Source organism: Pseudophryne corroboree, chromosome 8 (genome assembly GCF_028390025.1).
Source record: "Pseudophryne corroboree isolate aPseCor3 chromosome 8, aPseCor3.hap2, whole genome shotgun sequence".
Taxonomy (NCBI): Eukaryota; Metazoa; Chordata; class Amphibia; order Anura; family Myobatrachidae; genus Pseudophryne; species Pseudophryne corroboree.
The window spans coordinates 471,144,054-471,165,341 of record NC_086451.1 but is presented as its reverse complement, the minus strand read 5'-3'; the positions used below and the strand labels follow the sequence as shown (position 1 = coordinate 471,165,341).

At 44.0% G+C, this 21,288-nt stretch overlaps 1 protein-coding gene and 1 pseudogene across 4 annotated transcripts in view; both read left to right on the top strand.

Moving 5' to 3' along the window:
• PCDH11X (protocadherin 11 X-linked) overlaps positions 1-21,288 on the top strand; it is a 1,521,665-nt gene that overhangs the window by 1,448,998 nt on the left and 51,379 nt on the right. The gene's annotated exons all lie outside the window — the stretch shown is intronic.
• LOC134952605 (5S ribosomal RNA) lies at positions 19,595-19,712 on the top strand (annotated as a pseudogene).

Here is a 21,288-nt window from a genome sequence, read left to right as displayed (position 1 = left end):
GTCATTCCGAGTTGATCGCTAGCTGCATTCGTTTGCTGTGCAGCGAAGAGGCAAAAAAAGGCACTTCTGCGCATGCGTAGGTGGAGCAATGTGCACGCACAACGTACTATTACAACAAATTATGTAGTTTTGCAGAGGGTCTAGCAAAGTTTTTCAGTGGCACTGCTGGCCGCAGAGTGATTGACATGAAGTGGGCATTTCTGGGTGTCAACTGACCGTTTTCAGGGAGTGTTCGGAAAAACGCAGGCGTGGCTGGGCGAACGCAGGGCGTGTTTGTCACATCAAAACAGGAACTGAACAGTCTGAAGTCATCGCAAGCGCTGAGTAGGTTTTGAGCTACTCTGAAACTGCACAAAAAAACTTTGCCGCCGCTCTGCGATCCTTTCGTTCGCACTTCTGCTAAGCTAAAATACACTCCCAGTGGGCGGCGGCATAGTGTGTGCACGGCTGCTAAAAACTGCTAGCGAGCGAACAACTCGGAATGACCACCTAAGTCCGACAGCACTGGTCAATTAATCCTATTAAAGGGACAGATGAGCAGGGCTCCATTTGTTTATGTCAGCATTTTCTCCATGTCAACATTTTGCACATGATGACATGTTAGATCAGATGTTTAATCCTGTGTGGATCATACCATTTGACATTCTGGTGTGCACGACGCCGTCCTGACTGCTTACCCAATTTCAAACGCAAAATGATTCTTTGCCAATCTTGCATTGCGACAAAAATAAATTCAGGAAACTAAATGTAAAAAGAGAAGCCCAAATGGTCTCCTCTTGGTGGTGCAACCTGGTAGAGATGAATGCGCTCTGTGTTGGCGAGTATTGCTTTCTACTGCGGAACGCAGCTGTGCGCCCCTTGCCGTGAGCGTATAATCACAGTCCATCGCAGTTACCATTTCATGCTAAAACTCTCTCCCTGGCGTGTCAGGCTAATTCTATTGACTCCTTATTTGTTGCATCTTCTGCAATTTGATGAAGTGCAGTGGTCACGACACAGAGATAATGAACAGTAATTGATCTATTGATTGATTGCCTTGCGTTGTGTAGTTATTGTAAGAAGTAGGACGAGGGCAATGTATTTGGAAGACCAGAATACCGCTCTGATCTAAAGATTGCCTATATATTTCTTTCCCCCCTTGTTGTACAAAGACCAGTTATTTCTCTTCCCTCTAACAAATCCTTTTCACAACCTGTCCCTCCTCCGGTGTCTTCATTGAATTCTTGTTGTACTTTCAGACACCATTTTTTTTTCCTTCGACGCCAGGTAATTAAGATATGTAATTACTTCTAAGTTAAACAAAAGGTTACTGACATTTCAATCTGTTCTCACACACAGCATTGTCTATTCCAGAGACCGGCTCACCGACAACTTCCGAACCTGCCATTAACAAATGTCTCTGTAGCAAAGAGCCCGTTTTATGACTTCTTTGTATTTCTGCCTGCAGAAACGCTGTAGCACAGTCAGCGCTGTGTGAGTAATATAATAAAGGATATGTAACTTGTGGTAAAGAGAGAAAGGATAAGCTAAATTGGAGGTTGTTTGCTAATCTGGAGAAAAGTATGACCTGGTCGGTGGACGCACATAGAATTTATAAATACGGACACAGTAGGAACAGGTGAGGCCTGCCGCTGTCCGTGGGCTGCAGAAGGCTTCACTACAAATTGTTAGTGGAAACCTGTGGGGATATGCAGTATAATGATCCTGCAGAAAATGTTCCCCGCCATTTGCACAGCCCGAGAATTAACCTTATCGAGTTTCCAAGAGAAATTATATTTTTGCTTGCTTGTCACAATCTGGCTTTAGAAGATGTGGAGGTCTTTTGAGCGGGCATACGTAATATTCTGCAAGTGCTGCTTAGACGTCAAGTATATTACTGGTTTAAGACTAAGTATGTGGCAACAGATTTATGCCTATAGCACAAAGGGCGATTTCACTCACATATGATGTAGCCTGAATAATGTCATCATGCTGGGCATTGCAATTCACTGGATGAACTCCTGGTGCCTGAAATAAACTGTTGGAAACAGAAACTCGCTTTTGCTGCCATTAGAACAAGTTCCTAAACACTTCCCAAAAATAATTACTTATACAGTATACACTGATTAGCCATAACATTAAAACCCCTTAGTCCGCCAACACAGCTCCAACCCTTTGAGTCATGACGCACACAAGGCCTCTGAAGGCAGGGCCGGATCTAGACCTTGTGGCGCCCAGGGCGAAAAATAGGGGGGTGGCTTCATGGAGAAGGGGTGTGGTCAGTTATGCCCCCTGTAGCTGTGCCCACAGTAGTATTGCCCCCAGTACTGTGCCCCCTGTAGAGTTGTGCCCCCAGTAGTATTGCCCCCAGTTCTGTGCCCCCTATAGAGTTGTGCCCCCTGTAGAGTTGTGCCCCCCAGTAGTATTGTCCCAGTACTGTGCCCCCTGTAGAGTTGTGCCCCCAGTACTGTGCCCCCTATAGAGTTGTGCCCCCCAGTGGTATTGCCTCCAGTACTGTGCCCCCTATAGAGTTGTGCCCCCTAGTTGCGCCGCTTACAAAAAAATAAAAAATAAAAATAAATGAATACTCACCATCCCCGCTCCTGCTTCCCGACCGCTGCTGCCATCCATCTCCGGCCGCCGACGCCGCTCCTCGGATCTATGGGAGAGACGTCACTTATGACCTCTAGTGTCTATGTGCCACTCCCACAATGCAGTGCGGTGCATGTTAACTTCATTGCGCACCGCACAGCACCGCATCTACACAGCACCGGGCGGCACCAGTAGCAGATCTTGCCATGGCGGCGCCCTCCGGAAGGCGGTGCCTCGGGCAAAAATCCTGCTTGCCCGTAGAAAGATCCGCTACTGTCTGAAGGTGTCCTGTGAGATCTGGCACCAAGATGTTAGCAGCAGATCCTATAAGTCCTGTAAGATGCGAGGTGAGGCCTCCATGGCTCATAATTGTGTTTCCAGCACATCCCACAGATGCTCGATCAAACTGAGATCTAAGCTATTTTAAGGCCAAGTCAACACCTTGAAATCTTTGTCACCATTCCTCAACAATGTTTGGAGTGTGGTAGGATGCATTACCCTGCTAAGATAAGTCACTGCCATCAGGGAACACGCCGTTGCCATGAAGGGGTGTCTGCAACAATGTTTCGGTAGGTGGTACAGTATGTTTCATAGTAACAGGCACATGAATGCCAGGATCCAAGGTTTCCCAGCAGAAAATTGTCCAGAACATCACATTGCCTCTATAAGCTTGCCTAGTTCTCATAGTGCACCCTGGTGCTATTTCTCCCTCAAGTAAACGATACACACACACCCAGCCTGCCACATGATGTAAAAGGAAATGGGATTCCTCGGACCATTGCTCCATGGTCCAATTCTGACTCTCCCGTGCTCATTGTAGGCCTTTTGGTGATGGGCAGGGGTCAGCAAGCTGTGATGCACTGTGTATACTGACACCTTTCATAGCCATCATTAACTGTTTCAGCAATTAGTACTAGAGCAGCTCTTCTGTAAGATAGGGCCAGACAGGCTAGCCTTTACTCTCTTGCGCCTCATTGAGCCTTGGGAGCCCCTTTCCCGTTCGCTTGTCAATCGGTTGTCCTTCCTTGGACCACTTGTCATAATTTGTTCCCTGTCAAAGTGGCTGAAATCCTTACGATTGGCCATTTTTCAGCTTCCAACACATCAACTTCAAGAACTACATGCCATAGACTCAGATATTTAGCCATGCCTTGTGATTTTTCTTAATTTGATTCTTTAATATGTTGCTTTATACATGTTCTATTATGGCGAACAAAAATGTTAAAATCCATCCACTCGCTACTTGTGAAAAAGAGTTAAGCCGTGTTTTGCATGTTGTGCCAAATTGAGCAAAATAGCAAAGATGTAAGTGGACACATCTGTAAGTGATCTGTGTTGTGAACAGCATGGGATGTATTACGTGTGAGTGAATCTTTGATTATTATTATTATTATCCTTTATTTATATGGCGCCACAAGGGATCCGCATCGCCCAATTACAGAGTACATAAATAATCATAACAGGAAAACAGTGACTTACAGTTGATGACAGTATAGGACAAGTACAGGGTAACTAAGAATAGGTGCATCAGCGAATAACACTGAATAACTATTAGGTGGCAGAAGACTGCTGGATTTGGTGCAGTTGAAGATTACAGTAAGAAAAAATATAAGCACATGAAGGAAAAGGGCCCTGCTCGTGAGAGCTTACATTCTAAACGTGAGGGGTAGACAGATAGGGGTGACACAGATGGGGTACATAGAGAGCGTGGAACAGAGGGTTAGGATGAGCATGGTCTGGGTTTGGTAAAGAAATGGGTCCTAAGAGCCCGTTTGAAGTTCTGTAGGGAAGTGGAGAGTCTGAGGGGGAGAGGTAGGGAATTCCAGAGAAAGGGAGCAAAAATCTTGGAGATAGGTGTGGGACTAAGTAATCAGAAGACAGGAGAGTCGGAGTGTATTAGCAGAGGGAAGAGGATGGGTGGGAGAGTAAATGGAGATAAGGTCAGAGATGTAGATGGGAGAGGAGTGGGTGAGGGCTTTGTAAGTGAGTGTGAGAAGTTTGAGTTGGATTCTGAAAGGGAAGGGAAGCCAGTGAAGGGCTTGTAGGAGATGGGAGGTGGACGTAGTGCATTTGGTGAGGAAGATAAGCCGGGCAGCAGTATTAAGGATAGATTGGAGTGTAGAGAGATATTTGTCAGGAATGCCAGTCAGGAGGAGATTACAGTAGTCCAGTCTGGAGATGACCAGTGAGTGGATGAGGGTCTTAGTAGCATCCTGGGTCAGAAAGGGTCTGATCCTGGAAATATTTTTGAGATGAAAATTACAGGTTTGTGAGAGGTGCTGAATGTGTGCTGTGAAGGAGAGGGAGGAGTCAAGGATTACTCCAAGACAGTGCACTTGGGGGCTAGAGGAGATAGTAGTGCCATCAATGGATAATGAGATTGTGGGTGGTGAGGTTATGCGGGAGAGAGGGAAGATGATCAGCTTGGTCTTAGACATGTTAAGTTTAAGAAAGCGCTGGGACATCCAGGAAGAGATAGCAGAAAGACAGTTGGAGATACGAGTGAGGAGAGCAGGGGAGAGGTCTGGAGAGTAAAGATAGATTTGAGTGTCATCAGCATAGAGAGGATATTGGAAATCAAAAGAACTAATGAGTTTACCTAGTGAGGACGTATAGAGAGAGAAGAGGAGAGGAGCAAGGACAGAGCCTTGGGGGACACCTACAGTTAGTGGAAGTGGGAGGTAGGTGGAGCTATATGAGGAGACGCAGAATGAATGGTCAGAGAGGTAGTAGGACAGCCAAGAGAGGGAAGTATCACGCAGACCAATGCAGTGAAGGATTTGCAGTAGGAGGGGGTGGTCCACAGTGTCAAAAACAGCAGAGAGGTCAAGAAGAATAAGCCGAGAGCAGTGGCCCTTAGATTTGGCAGCATGGAGGTCATTGCATACTTTTGTAAGGGCAGTTTCTGTGGAGTGGAGAGGATGGAAGCCAGACTGGAATAGGTCAAGCAGTGAGTGTGAGGAAAGAAAGGAATTAATGCGGTTGTAGATAATATGCTCAAGGAGTTTGGAGGCAAAAGGGAGGAGAGAGACGGGTCGGTAGTTGGAGAGAGTGTTTGGATCCAGGGTAGGTGTTTTTAAGAATAGGAGAGATGAGTGCATGCTTGAAGGCAGAGGGGACAGTGCAATGTACTTTAGCCACCCTAATGTTAGCCTTCGGACCCTGATTCTGCCTCCCCAAGTGCAAAATGTGTCCCTGCCAGCTTGCGGACAGATCCATAAGGACCATTGGTGTGTACGTGCATTTGAAGGGGTGCGTCGCATTTCAAACGTTTTGCCTTCGATGGATTCATCTGTGAATTGTTCCCATTGGCCAGAAATTACAAGTATATATAAAGCCACTCAAAAATAACTATACAGAGCAAAAAAAGGCAATTGGCAACAAAGGTCACACGTCTGCAGCAGGCGTGGTACAAATTGTCAACGTTCAGAATGCCAACGTCTCCAGTCGGCATCTTGAAATAATGTTTTTCTATTGATAGAGCCCTAACCGTAATCCTATCCCTATCCGCAGCCCAACCCTATAATGTCAACATTCACAATTGTGAAAGTCAACATGTTTTTCTCTTGTCAACATTCTGAATCTTACATATTTATACCATCTGTAGCCATATAAAAAGGGGCTTACCGTTCCCCGGATAGTCATTATTCCTAAAGCCTGTTGCTGCGACTACTGTACGTCTTTATGCTCCCTGTATTTGCCGGATAGCTGTGTATATATTATTTCCTAATTGTTACCAATCCTGTTGTTCGTTTCATCCCTTTACACGTTTGTCACTCCCTCTGCTATTCAGTACTGTCCCTATAGGTGATCGCATTCACTGTACAGGTCCGTGTCGGCTCATACTGCGTTCCGTTGCAGTACAATAGATGTGCAGCTATTTCTCTTTCTCATTTTATAAAATGCCTTAATCTTCACAGTCTCGTCCTTGGAAACATTTTGGTGAATTATTTATACTGTCACATCTAACATTGCTATTTTTGTCATTTCATGCACACCTCACACATTGTGACAGTAAACAGTGTCTCTGTGTTGCTTTTTCAGAACCACTTTTTTAAGTGTTTATTCATTATTGTCGTGTGTCAAAACAGACATCCAGAGAGTTATAACATCAACTCGTCTATTAGTAAATAGGAAAAAAAATAAAAATAAGAATGCCTGGTCACTGGATGACGCATCAGCTGCCCAGGCGTTGGGGAAATGTACTTTTTCTTTTTAAATAATGATAAATGATAAGGTATTGTAAACATGCCTTACCATGAGGTCTTAGATGCAGTTGGGATGTGGCATTACAAAAAACAATAGATAACATCATGCATTCAAGGGTACAGATTTACATTGTGACGTGTTGTGGAAGAAAATGCTATTTTGTCAGTCATCATAGTCTTTGGTTCCCTGAGATGTGCACATGATTCCATCTTGTTACATACGGATTAGTAGGTGGTATTTAGGTTGAAGTAATATATACAGTAACAATGCAAAAAAAAAGTTTTATGGGGGTCATTCTGACCCTTTCGCACGCATCGGTTCTTCGCTGCGGTGCGAACTGGTCGGAACAGTCCGTCGGGCCGACGTCACCAGGCAACGGAGCGCCCAGCAAAAAAAAAAGATGCAGTGCTGGAAGGAAGAAGATTGACAGCGGAGAGGCATTCCGGGCCGGATACTCACCGTTGGAGGCTGTTTTCGGGGAGTGGTAAGAAGAACGCAGGCGTGTCCAGGCGAACGGAGGGCGGATGTCAGACGTCAGGACCGGGACCTTCATCGCTGGATCCGTCGCACTGGGTAAGTAGCTAAAGGGCTGGTTTTGTTTTGCAGGAATCTTTTTAAGCATAGCAGGGCTGCACAAGCGATTGCAGCCCTGCTATGCTAAAATACACTCCCCCATAGGCGGAGATTAGTTGATCGCAGCAGCAGCAAAAAGTTGCTGGCTGCGATCAACTCGGAATGACCCCTTATTTCCGCCCAGTATTAAAAAAAACACAAAAAATAGTGATTTCTATATAGTGGAACATTTCCTTTGATGACCTCACACACACAGTGATTTTACCACTTTCATAGGTTGTTTCCTTTTTGCAAAGGTGTTCATAGCCATTACACCGCCCACAAGAGTTTTGTCCCCATACTGTCACCGCCCCACAAGAATTTTGTCCCCATACTGTTGACGGGTGCCCTTTGCTTGATGTAAAAATATTTTGCACAAAGATACTTTGGTTGCAGGAGTGATTACATACTCAGATGCTTAATAGCGTACATTGGAGTAGTGGTGTAAATAGTGAGTGGTGGGCCTGGGTGCAGTATGTCAGTGGTCAAGATTTGTCTATTGTTAATACAATATTTTATTTATTAGGCGCCAAAAGAGGTCCGTGGCGCCGACGCCGTACATATACAGCAACAGTAGGACGGTACAGGGTGCACAGAACATTGCTTAACATTACAGTAACCAAGACAAATAGAGCACAGGTAACAATTAGCGCCAAAATTCTCAGTACACACTACAGCTGGGAAGCAAGGTGAGTGAGTAATCAGCAAAGGGTGGGATGGAGTAGTGCCACTGGAAGAGATGTGCGGCTGTGAGCGCAGAGCAATTCCGGGCTAAACGGCCGCTGAGTAGGTGACAGCTGCCAATGATCTGCTAGAATAGAGGACTGTGAGAACAAGACGGGGGGGGGGGGGGGGGACACTGCTCCTAGGAGCTTACAATCTAGGGAAGAGGGAAGACTGACAGATGACATGAGGGGATGAGGGGTGAGCATGTGGATGGGAACCTGAGGGCAGGAGGTAGGCGAGGATCTGTTACAATGGGCAGAGATCTGACATTGCTAGTACGCAGTCATTGTCTTGGTAATTACGCAATAATCTATCTTTACAGGTGATGCTTCATACAGTATTTGCCCGGACTATCAGCCATTGTCAGGTATATCAATACCACAGCCGGTGCTCAATATCACAATGTATACAGTTACTGCACATTAATCCTGATACGGGGGGGGGGGGGGGGGGGGGACCACTGGCAACAAGAATGGCAACTGAAGTGACTGTAAGGAAAGATTGTTTTAATTTTTGGACATCAAAATTCCCCATTGAGTGGCGAAAGGCATACTGATCCAGACTATGGGGAGATTTATCAAAGCTTAAAGAGAAATAAAGTACTAACTAATCAGCTTCTGTCATTTTACAGGTGGTTTGAAAAAATTAAATGGGCTGATTGGTACTTTTGGGTAAATGTATTGTAGCGGCACACATCCTGCCGCTATAACACTTCTTGCTTTGCCTCAATACTGAGGCGAAGCAGGAAGGGAAATCAGCAAGATGTAACAATATCTTGTCTGCCTAAGCGGGGGAGCAAAAGTTCCCCCCTCCGGCGATGTCCCCCTGAGCAAACAGCGCGTCAGCTCAGTGCTGACGCGATGTGTCTCCCTGCCCGGCCGGCTTCTCTGTGCATGGGTGTGATCTCGCTACTCATACCCTGCGCACTCCGGTACCCGCCACATCCAGGGACAGCTCTGTCTCTGCTGTGGTCTATGGGCATTGCCATATATTTATATAGCGCTCAACAGAGAATGTATGAGTCAGTCACATCAGCCCCTACAGCAGTGGAGCTTACACTCTATCACATGTACACACATACACAGTAAGGTTACTTTTATGTCAGGAGCCAATCGACCAACACAGTATGCGATCAGTAACAAATACACTTTTATTACTTGCACAGACTTTTGACCAATATAATCTGTTGCTATGGGTTACTGCACTGTTTCTATATTGCCTCTCTGCTACATATAGTAAGTACCCAAGTACAGTACGTTACAGGTAACTCATGAATACGGGCACAGAAGAGAGGGGGAGAATACAGATGGCTCATAGGCAATTCTTTTTTCTAGTTAGAACTCCATATAGAATTATTAAATGCAACTCCTGCACCGCGTTTTGTTACCAAATACAGTGAAACATAGACATGCGTTAAATCAGCTGCACCAGGAGTCACAACAGTTGTCCTATTATTTGATCTGCAATCATTTTAATAGCATCCTTTAAGTACAGCTATTGCTGCTGAATGAGGATTCTCCTTTTCGCATAAATACTTTGAGTGATTGACACATAAATAGCTCAATTCCCTGTTATGAATAAATATGACATGTTTATCCAAACATGCATCAAAAGGAAGATAATCTTAATGAAGGGTAATCTTGATGAAACTGAACAATTAAACAACGTCTAATTATTATTTACACTATGACTACACATTTAATGTGCTGTATGTTATCAAATTATGTATATAACTATACAAAAATATATTAATAATAATATAACAAGTGTATTTGCATGTTGTGTAAATATGGCACCTACAAAGCGGAGGACTTATGGACAGAATTGTGTCTTCAAATGTTGCTTTTAACTTTTAAACGAATGTCCATACTTTTGACATACCTGCTTAAACTATATTATATGTTTGAAATAAATACCGCAACTATGTAGACGAAAGCCTTATATACATAAATGATAACAAATGGCATAACTATGTAAAATTACTCTAAAGTAGTGATGTCACTCATAAAATATACATTTGTACCTGGAGAGTAGTGATGTCACTCATGTCCTGTGACTCACGGTGACGGTGATAGAACGTATAAAAGTGATAGGAAAAGGAAGAAATGGATAAAAGGAGGCGAGCATTCAAAGCTTTCAAATCAGACGGGAAGGCAGAGTCATTCCAGTACTACAAGGATTGTAACAAAAAAAATGCAAAAAGGAAATCAGAGCAGCTAAAATAGAAAACGAAAAGCAAATCGCTATAAATAGTAAAACGAACGCTAAAAAATTCTTTAAGTACATAAATGGTAAGAGGCTAAAAAAAGAGAATATAGGGCCATTAAAAAATGAACTGGGATTCCTAATAAATGACGACAATGAAAGAGCTGAAATATTGAACACATTTTTCTCATCAGTGTTTACTAGAGAGGACCAGATTGTGGGATTAGTGAGTAACAATAGTATTAGTAAAGGCAAATTGCTTAATACTTATATGTCTGAGGAAGTAGTCCGGGAACGATTAAAAAAAATTAAGACTAATAAATCTCCAGATGGTCTACATCTTAGGGTTCTGATGGAGCTAAATGCTGAAATAGCAAGGCCACTGTATCCGATTTTCACTGAGTCACTTAGATGAGGCAAGATACCAAAGGACTGGCGTATAGCGGATGTAGTCCCAATATTTAAAAAGGGTATTAAAGTTCATCCTGGTAACTATAGACCGGTTAGTATGACATAAATAGTGGGCAAACTATTGTAAAGTATACTAAGGGACAGCATACAGGACTACTTGGAGAACTCCCATGCTATTAATAAAAACCAGCATGGTTTTGTGAGAAATAGGTCATGCCAAAATAATTTGATTAGCTTCTATGAGATAGTAAGCGACAATCTCGACCAGGGTAACACAATAGATGTGGTTTATCTGGATTTTGCAAAAGCTTTCGACACAGTTCCTCATAGGAGGCTGGTTTTCAAATTTTGGGAGCTCCCTATAGCAGACACTATTTGTACATGGGTATGTAATTGGTTTAATAACTGGGTACAGCGAGTGGTGATTAATGGGATGTTTTCCACCTGGGCTAAAGTAATTAGTGAAATACTGCAGGGTTCTGTGCTGGGGCCACTATTATTTAATGTATTTACTCATGATTTAGGAGAAGGACTAGAAAACACTGTGTCAATTTTTGCAGACAATACTAAAATATGTAGGGTAATCAAGTCAGATGTGGATGTGGAGTCTCTTCAGAGCGATTTGTTTAAACTGGAAGTTTGGGCAATTAAATAGTGTATGAGGTTTAATGTGGAAAAATGTAAAGTTATGCACTTTGGGACTAAGAATAAACATGCAACCTACCAATTAATTGGGGGAAAAATAGGGGAAACTGTATTAGAAAAGGATTTGGGGGTGTTCATTGATAGCAGATTTAGCAGCAACACACAATGTCAAAGTGCAGCAACTAAGGAAAATAAGGTCTTAGCATGTATTAAAAGGGGAATTGAGGCAAGGGATGAGAGCGTAATCCCGCCACTGTACAAATCATTGGTACGGCCGCATCTTGAGTATTGTGTACAGTTCTGGGCACCACACTATAAAAGTGACATATTAGAAATTGAAAAGGTTCAGAGGCGAGATACTGGACTATGAGGAGAGGCTTTCTAGGTTGGACATGTTTACACTAGAAATGAGACGACTAAGAGGAGATATGATTAATATTTATAAATATATAAAGGGCTAATATGCGGAGCTATCATGCGAGTTGTTTACTAAGAGACCTCTACACAAAACGCGTGGACACTAGAGATGAGCGCCGGAAATTTTTCGGGTTTTGTGTTTTGGTTTTGGGTTCGGTTCCGCGGCCGTGTTTTGGGTTCGACCGCGTTTTGGCAAAACCTCACCGAATTTTTTTTGTCGGATTCGGGTGTGTTTTGGATTCGGGTGTTTTTTTCAAAAAACACTAAAAAACAGCTTAAATCATAGAATTTGGGGGTCATTTTGATCCCAAAGTATTATTAACCTCAAAAACCATAATTTACACTCATTTTCAGTCTATTCTGAATACCTCACACCTCACAATATTATTTTTAGTCCTAAAATTTGCACCTAGGTCGCTGGATGACTAAGCTAAGCGACCCTAGTGGCCGACACAAACACCGGGCCCATCTAGGAGTGTCACTGCAGTGTCACGCAGGATGTCCCTTCCCAAAAACCCTCCCCAAACAGCACATGACGCAAAGAAAAAAAGAGGTGCAATGAGGTAGCTGTGTGAGTAAGATAAGCGACCCTAGTGGCCGACACAAACACCGGGCCCATCTAGGAGTGTCACTGCAGTGTCACGCAGGATGTCCCTTCCAAAAAACCCTCCCCAAACAGCACATGACGCAAAGAAAAAAAGAGGCGCAATGAGGTAGCTGTGTGAGTAAGATAAGCGACCCTAGTGGCCGACACAAACACCGGGCCCATCTAGGAGTGTCACTGCAGTGTCACGCAGGATGTCCCTTCCAAAAAACCCTCCCCAAACAGCACATGACGCAAAGAAAAAAAGAGGCGCAATGAGGTAGCTGTGTGAGTAAGATAAGCGACCCTAGTGGCCGACACAAACACCGGGCCCATCTAGGAGTGTCACTGCAGTGTCACGCAGGATGTCCCTTCCAAAAAACCCTCCCCAAACAGCACATGACGCAAAGAAAAATTAAAGAAAAAAGAGGTGCAAGATGGAATTGTCCTTGGGCCCTCCCACCCACCCTTATGTTGTATAAACAGGACATGCACACTTTAACCAACCCATCATTTCAGTGACAGGGTCTGCCACACGACTGTGACTGAAATGACGGGTTGGTTTGGACCCCCACCAAAAAAGAAGCAATTAATCTCTCCTTGCACAAACTGGCTCTACAGAGGCAAGATGTCCACCTCATCATCATCCTCCGATATATCACCGTGTACATCCCCCTCCTTACAGATTATCAATTCGTCCCCACTGGAATCCACCATCTCAGCTCCCTGTGTACTTTGTCGAGGCAATTGCTGCTGGTCACTGTCTCCACGGAGGAATTGATTATAATTCATTTTAATGAACATCATCTTCTCCACATTTTCTGGATGTAACCTCGTACGCCGATTGCTGACAAGGTGAGCGGCGGCACTAAACACTCTTTCGGAGTACACACTTGTGGGAGGGCAACTTAGGTAGAATAAAGCCAGTTTGTGCAAGGGCCTCCAAATTGCCTCTTTTTCCTGCCAGTATAAGTACGGACTGTGTGACGTGCCTACTTGGATGCGGTCACTCATATAATCCTCCACCATTCTTTCAATGGTGAGAGAATCATATGCAGTGACAGTAGACGACATGTCCGTAATCGTTGTCAGGTCCTTCAGTCCGGACCAGATGTCAGCATCAGCAGTCGCTCCAGACTGCCCTGCATCACCGCCAGCGGGTGGGCTCGGAATTCTGAGCCTTTTCCTCGCACCCCCAGTTGCGGGAGAATGTGAAGGAGGAGATGTTGACAGGTCGCGTTCCGCTTGACTTGACAATTTTGTCACCAGCAGGTCTTTCAACCCCAGCAGACTTGTGTCTGCCGGAAAGGTAGGCTTTAAATCTAAATCTAGGATCTAGGATCGAGCACGGTGGCCAAAATGTAGTGCTCTGATTTCAACAGATTGACCACCCGTGAATCCTTGTTAAGCGAATTAAGGGCTCCATCCACAAGTCCCACATGCCTAGCGGAATCGCTCCGTGTTAGCTCCTCCTTCAATGTCTCCAGCTTCTTCTGCAAAAGCCTGATGAGGGGAATGACCTGACTCAGGCTGGCAGTGTCTGAACTGACTTCACGTGTGGCAAGTTCAAAGGGCATCAGAACCTTGCACAATGTTGAAATCATTCTCCACTGCGCTTGAGACAGGTGCATTCCACCTCCTATATCGTGCTCAATTGTATAGGCTTGAATGGCCTTTTGCTGCTCCTCCAACCTCTGAAGCATATAGAGGGTTGAATTCCACCTCGTTACCACTTCTTGCTTCAGATGATGGCAGGGCAGGTTCAGTAGTTTTTGGTGGTGCTCCAGTCTTCTGTATGTGGTGCCTGTACGCCGAAAGTGTCCCGCAATTCTTCTGGCCACCGACAGCATCTCTTGCACGCCCCTTTCGTTTTTTAAAAAATTCTGCACCACCAAATTCAAGGTATGTGCAAAACATGGGACGTGCTGGAATTTGCCCATATTTAATGCACACACAATATTGCTGGCGTTGTCCGATGCCACAAATCCACAGGAGAGTCCAATTGGGGTAAGCCATTCCGCGATGATCTTCCTCAGTTGCCGTAAGAGGTTTTCAGCTGTGTGCGTATTCTGGAAAGCGGTGATACAAAGCGTAGCCTGCCTAGGAAAGAGTTGGCGTTTGCGAGATGCTGCTACTGGTGCCGCCGCTGCTGTTCTTGCGGCGGGAGTCCATACATCTACCCAGTGGGCTGTCACAGTCATATAGTCCTGACCCTGCCCTGCTCCACTTGTCCACATGTCCGTGGTTAAGTGGACTTTGGGTACAACTGCATTTTTTAGGACACTGGTGAGTCTTTTTCTGACGTCCGTGTACATTCTCGGTATCGCCTGCCTAGAGAAGTGGAACCTAGATGGTATTTGGTAACGGGGGCACACTGCCTCAATAAATTGTCTAGTTCCCTGTGAACTAACGGCGGATACCGGACGCACGTCTAACACCAACATAGTTGTCAAGGCCTCAGTTATCCGCTTTGCAGCAGGATGACTGCTGTGATATTTCATCTTCCTCGCAAAGGACTGTTGGACAGTCAATTGCTTACTGGAAGTAGTACAAGTGGGCTTACGACTTCCCCTCTGGGATGACGATCGACTCCCAGCAGCAACAACAGCAGCGCCAGCAGCAGTAGGCATTACACTCAAGGATGCATCGGAGGAATCCCAGGCAGGAGAGGACTCGTCAGAATTGCCAGTGACATGGCCTGCAAGACTATTGGCATTCCTTGGTAAGGAGGAAATTGACACTGAGGGAGTTGGTGGGGTGGTTTGCGTGAGCTTGGTTACAAGAGGAAGGGATTTACTGGTCAGTGGACTGCTTCCGCTGTCACCCAAAGTTTTTGAACTTGTCACTGACTTATTATGAATGCGCTGCAGGTGACGTATAAGGGAGGATGTTCCGAGGTGGTTAACGTCCTTACCCCTACTTATTACAGCTTGACAAAGGCAACACACGGCTTGACAAATGTTGTCCGCATTTCTGGTGAAATACTTCCACACCGAAGAGCTGATTTTTTTTGTATTTTGACCAGGCATGTCAATGGCCCTATTCCTCCCACGGACAACAGGTGTCTCCCCGGGTGCCTGACTTAAACAAACCACCTCACCATCAGAATCCTCCTTGTCAATTTCCTCCCCAGCGCCAGCAACACCCATATCCTCCTCATCCTGGTGTACTTCAACACTGACATCTTCAATCTGACTATCAGGAACTGGACTGCGGGTGCTCCTTCCAGCACTTGCAGGGGGCGTGCAAATGGTGGAAGGCGCATGCTCTTCGCGTCCAGTGTTGGGAAGGTCAGGCATCGCAACCGACACAATTGGACTCTCCTTGTGGATTTGGGATTTCGAAGAACGCACAGTTCTTTGCGGTGCTTTTGCCAGCTTGAGTCTTTTCAGTTTTCTAGCGAGAGGCTGAGTGCTTCCATCCTCATGTGAAGCTGAACCACTAGCCATGAACATAGGCCAGGGCCTCAGCCGTTCCTTGCCACTCCGTGTGGTAAATGGCATATTGGCAAGTTTACGCTTCTCCTCCGACAATTTTATTTTAGGTTTTGGAGTCCTTTTTTTACTGATATTTGGTGTTTTGGATTTGACATGCTCTGTACTATGACATTGGGCATCGGCCTTGGCAGACGACGTTGCTGGCATTTCATCGTCTCGGCCATGACTAGTGGCAGCAGCTTCAGCACGAGGTGGAAGTGGATCTTGATCTTTCCCTAATTTTGGAACCTCAACATTTTTGTTCTCCATATTTTAATAGGCACAACTAAAAGGCACCTCAGGTAAACAATGGAGATGGATGGATACTAGTATACTTATGGATGGACTGCCGAGTGCCGACACAGAGGTAGCTACAGCCGTGGACTAACGTACTGTGTCTGCTGCTAATATAGACTGGATGATTGATAATGAGATGAAATCAATATATATATGTATGTATATATAATATCACTAGTACTGCAGCCGGACAGGTAGATAATATATTTATTAGGTAATGATGACTGATGACGGACCTGCTGGACACTGTCAGCTCAGCAGCACCGCAGACTGCTACAGTAAGCTACTATACTATAGTAGTATGTACAAAGAAGAAAGAAAAAAAAAAAACCACGGGTAGGTGGTATACAATTAAGGATGGACTGCCGAGTGCCGACACAGAGGTAGCTACAGCCGTGGACTAACGTACTGTGTCTGCTGCTAATATAGACTGGATGATTGATAATGAGATGAAATCAATATATATATGTATGTATATATAATATCACTAGTACTGCAGCCGGACAGGTAGATAATATATTTATTAGGTAATGATGACTGATGACGGACCTGCTGGACACTGTCAGCTCAGCAGCACCGCAGACTGCTACAGTAAGCTACTATACTATAGTAGTATGTACAAAGAAGAAAGAAAAAAAAAAAACCACGGGTAGGTGGTATACAATTATGGATGGACTGCTGAGTGCCGACACAGAGGTAGCTACAGCCGTGGACTAACGTACTGTGTCTGCTGCTAATATAGACTGGATGATTGATAATGAGATGAAATCAATATATATATGTATGTATATATAATATCACTAGTACTGCAGCCGGACAGGTAGATAATATATTTATTAGGTAATGATGACTGATGACGGACCTGCTGGACACTGTCAGCTCTGCAGCACCGCAGACTGCTACAGTAAGCTACTATACTCTATAGTAGTATGTACAAAGAAGAAAGAAAAAAAAAAAAACACGGGTAGGTGGTATACAATTATGGATGGACTGCCGAGTGCCGACACAGAGGTAGCTACAGCCATGGACTAACGTACTGTGTCTGCTGCTAATATAGAGTCTAGACTGGATGATAAATTATTGATAATGAGATGAAATCAATATAATATCACTAGTACTGCAGCCGGACAGGTACTATATATATTTATTATGTAATGACTGATGACGGACCTGCTGGACACTGTCAGCACAGCACCGCAGACTGCTACAGTAAGCTACTATAGTAGTATGTATAAAGAAGAATGAAAAAAAAAAAACCACGGGTAGGTGGTATACAATATTATATATATATATATATATTATATACAATTATATATATATATATATATTAAACTGGTGGTGATTGATTATTAAACTGGTGGTCACTTCAGGACAGGTCACGTTGCAACTTGCAACTAGTACTCCGAGGCCTAAGCAGACAATCACAAAATATATTATTATACTGGTGGTCAGTGTGGTCACAACAATGGCAGTGTGGCACTGACTCTGGCAGCAAAAGTGTGCACTGTACGTTATATGTACTCCTGAGTCCTGCTCTCAGACTCTAACTGCTCCCCACTGTCAGTGTCTCCCCCACAAGTCAGATAATACACTTACAGTCACACTATCTAATCTATAAATATCACTTCAGCAAGTAGTATAGTAGTATACAGTATAGTAGTACTCCTCCTAATAATGCTCCCCGAAAATACTGTGTCTCTCTCTTCTCTAAACGGAGAGGACGCCAGCCACGTCCTCTCCCTATGACTCTCAATGCACGTGTGAAAATGGCGGCGACGCGCGGCTCCTTATATAGAATCCGAGTCTCGCGATAGAATCCGAGCCTCGCGAGAATCCGACAGCGTGATGATGACGTTCGGGCGCGCTCGGGTTAACCGAGCAAGGCGGGAAGATCCGAGTCGCTCGGACCCGTGTAAAAAAACATGAAGTTCGGGCGGGTTCGGATTCCGAGGAACCGAACCCGCTCATCTCTAGTGGACACCCGCTTCGGCTTGAGGAGAGGAAATTTCGTACTCCGCGCAGGAAGGGATTCTTCACTGTAAGGGCAATTCGAATATGGAATACACTGCCAGAGAAGGTTGTAATGGCGGACTCAGTCAATGCATTTAAAAGTGGGTTAGACAAATTCCTAATGGAAAAAGATATACGAGGATATAGCCTTTTAACCTAAATAGAATAGGGAATGCCATATAACTCATGTTGAACTTGATGTATAACTAGTGTTTTTTGCAACCTAACCAACTATGTTACTATGAAACAGAATTTCAAGTTGGAATTTGTGCATTGTAAAGAATGTTCCCAGTATTGTATTGTATTATAAAAAGGATATGAGAATTCAATCTGAAGTACTATGACCTTAAGAGCCGACAACTATTTCTTTATGGCCATTTATGTCTTTATACAATTGAACGCTTGTTATGTCCTACTTTTTGATAGGAGGTAGAGTACATTACATAATTGTTGCTCCAAATTGAAGAAAGAAGGGACCACTGGCCAATCACACCCTTGGAAAGCATGGTATGGACCATATTATCGCTGTCTTTTAAAGATCTACATAGAACATTTTATTTTTTTTACTTAGAACTTGATTAATTCTCAATGGTGGTATCTTCACAAGTAACGATAGATCTTTCTGAAGACCCCGCAGTCTAGCAGTCATCATATACAGGAACTAGTGAATACTGTATAAGACAAATCTCCGTGCATTTCAGCAATGACAGTCTTTAATCCTAACCCTGAAGTAAAGCAGAGAGTATTTGTTTGACAGCCAAGTACATGTTACAATGCGTTATATAACTCTTATAAAGGTGTAGCCAACCTCAGTGGTAGGACCTACCACCTACTATACCATCTTCTAAACACTATGGGCTACATTTACTAATCTTCCTAAAGCGGTCGCTTCTTGGTGGGTTTGACCTCAAAATTTAAAGCAGCATGAATAGTACTGTAGGTATGAAATCATAACACAGCATGCCTCGTACTTACAGTTCTATTTTGAAGGCAAACTCACTTTGCTTGCAAAAGCCACCGCTTTGTAAATCTAGCCATAGTACTTACCAATTTAATTACTAAGCACTAATTCTCTAACACGGGGGGTGGGGAACCTTTGGCTCTCCAGCTGTTGTTGAAATACACATCACAGCATGCCGTGCTACAGTTTTGCTATTTGGCCATGCTAAAACTATTGCAAGGCATGTTGGGATGTGTAGTTCAACAACAGCTGGAGGGTCAAAGGTTCCCAATCCCTGCTCTAACACAACACTGTTTTATGAGCTAGTGGCAAAAGTTATGGTACGTCATTACTTTGATATTGATTGACCATTTCCATAACTATCTGAAAATACATGAAATCCGGTAAAGAGTAAATTTCTCCTGATATCTCTAATTTTCTTCACAAACTCTCATCAATGATTCCGGAGGAGAGGCATTCAGTATTCCTTTGACCTACTATCATACCATACTGCATATGCCCAATCTCGTCCGATCTTGGAAGCTATACAGTATAGGGCCGGGTCAGTACCAGGCGGGAGACCACGTGGGAATACTCGATGTAGTAGGCTGGAGATTTGGGGACACTCTGATCTAACATTGACAGCAAATTCACTCTGTTGCTTTGCTTTCCTCTAATACTTACCATTGGTGGTTATTCCACATGCCCGTAATTATATTTATACTTGGATAAGAAGGGTTATTACGGTTTACAAGTAGCATAGGACAGCATAAGTCCGCATGGGTTGCGCAATACAAGTCAATATATGATTATTTACATGGGTTACTTTTTCCCGTCACCACTGCCGCTAATATTCATACTGATTTTCATCAGTATTTTAACAATCTTTATGTGATAGGGGACTATTTTATACATATCTTTATTTTAAATACTATTAATAAAAGTTATATCTTATGTTTCTATAATTATATATACTGACATACGTCCCTTTGTTTCAAGAGTGCACCAAGAGTCTTCTTTCCCCTTTTTTTCTTTGTACGACTACCTACTTGTGCAAGTGATGAATTGAAGAAACACTAAATAAATGCTTCTTTTTACCTCAAGAGTCAAAAACAGATGACTGATTTTGGATTCTCATTCATGGGGAAAGCTATAGTAGGTGCAGTGTGTGCAATTGCTATGGGGCCCAGAAGCTTAGGGGGTCCAGTTCACTTGCACCTAGGTCATATAGTTGTCTACCAATACAAACTGGGGTACTAACAGTGTGGCATATGTACTGGACGCACTGTGTGGCATATTTCAAACTGGGGCCATTGTGTCTGGCATAAGGTGAACTAGGGCACTACTATGGGACAACTAGGGCACTACTATGAGGCATAAGGTGAACTAGGGAACTATTATGAGGCATAATGTGAACTAGGGCACTACTATGAGGCATAAGGTGAACTAGGACACTACTATGAGGCATAAGGTGAATTAGGGCACTACTATGGGAAAACTAGGGCACTACTACGAGGCATAAGGTGAACTAGGGCACTACTATGAGGCATAAGGTGAACTAGGGCACTACTATGAGGCATAACGTGAACTAGGGCACTACTATGAGGCATAAGGTGAACTATGGCACTACTATGGGACAACTAGGGCACGACTAAGGCATAAGGTGAACTATGGCACAACTATGAGGCATAATGTGAACTAGGGCACTACTAAGAGGCATAAGGTGAACTAGGGCACTACTATGAGGCATAAGGTGAATTAGGGCACTACTATGGGGCAACTAGGGCACTACTACGAGGCATAAGGTGAACTAGGGCACTACTATGAGGCATAAGGTGAACTAGGGCACTACTATGGGACAACTAGGTCACTATTAAGAGGCATAAGGTGAACTAGGGCACTACTATGAGGCATAACGTGAACTAGGGCACTACTATGAGGCATAAGGTGAACTAGGGCACTACTATGGCATAAGGTGAACTAGGGCACTACTATGAGGCATAATGTGAACTAGGGCACTACTATGGGACAACTAGGGCACTACTAAGAGGCATAAGGTGAACTAGGGCACTACTATGAGGCATAAGGTGAACTAGAGCACTACTAAGGCATAAGGTGAACTAGGGCACTTCTAAGAGGCATAAGGTGAACTAGGGCACTACTAAGAGGCATAAGGTGAACTAGGG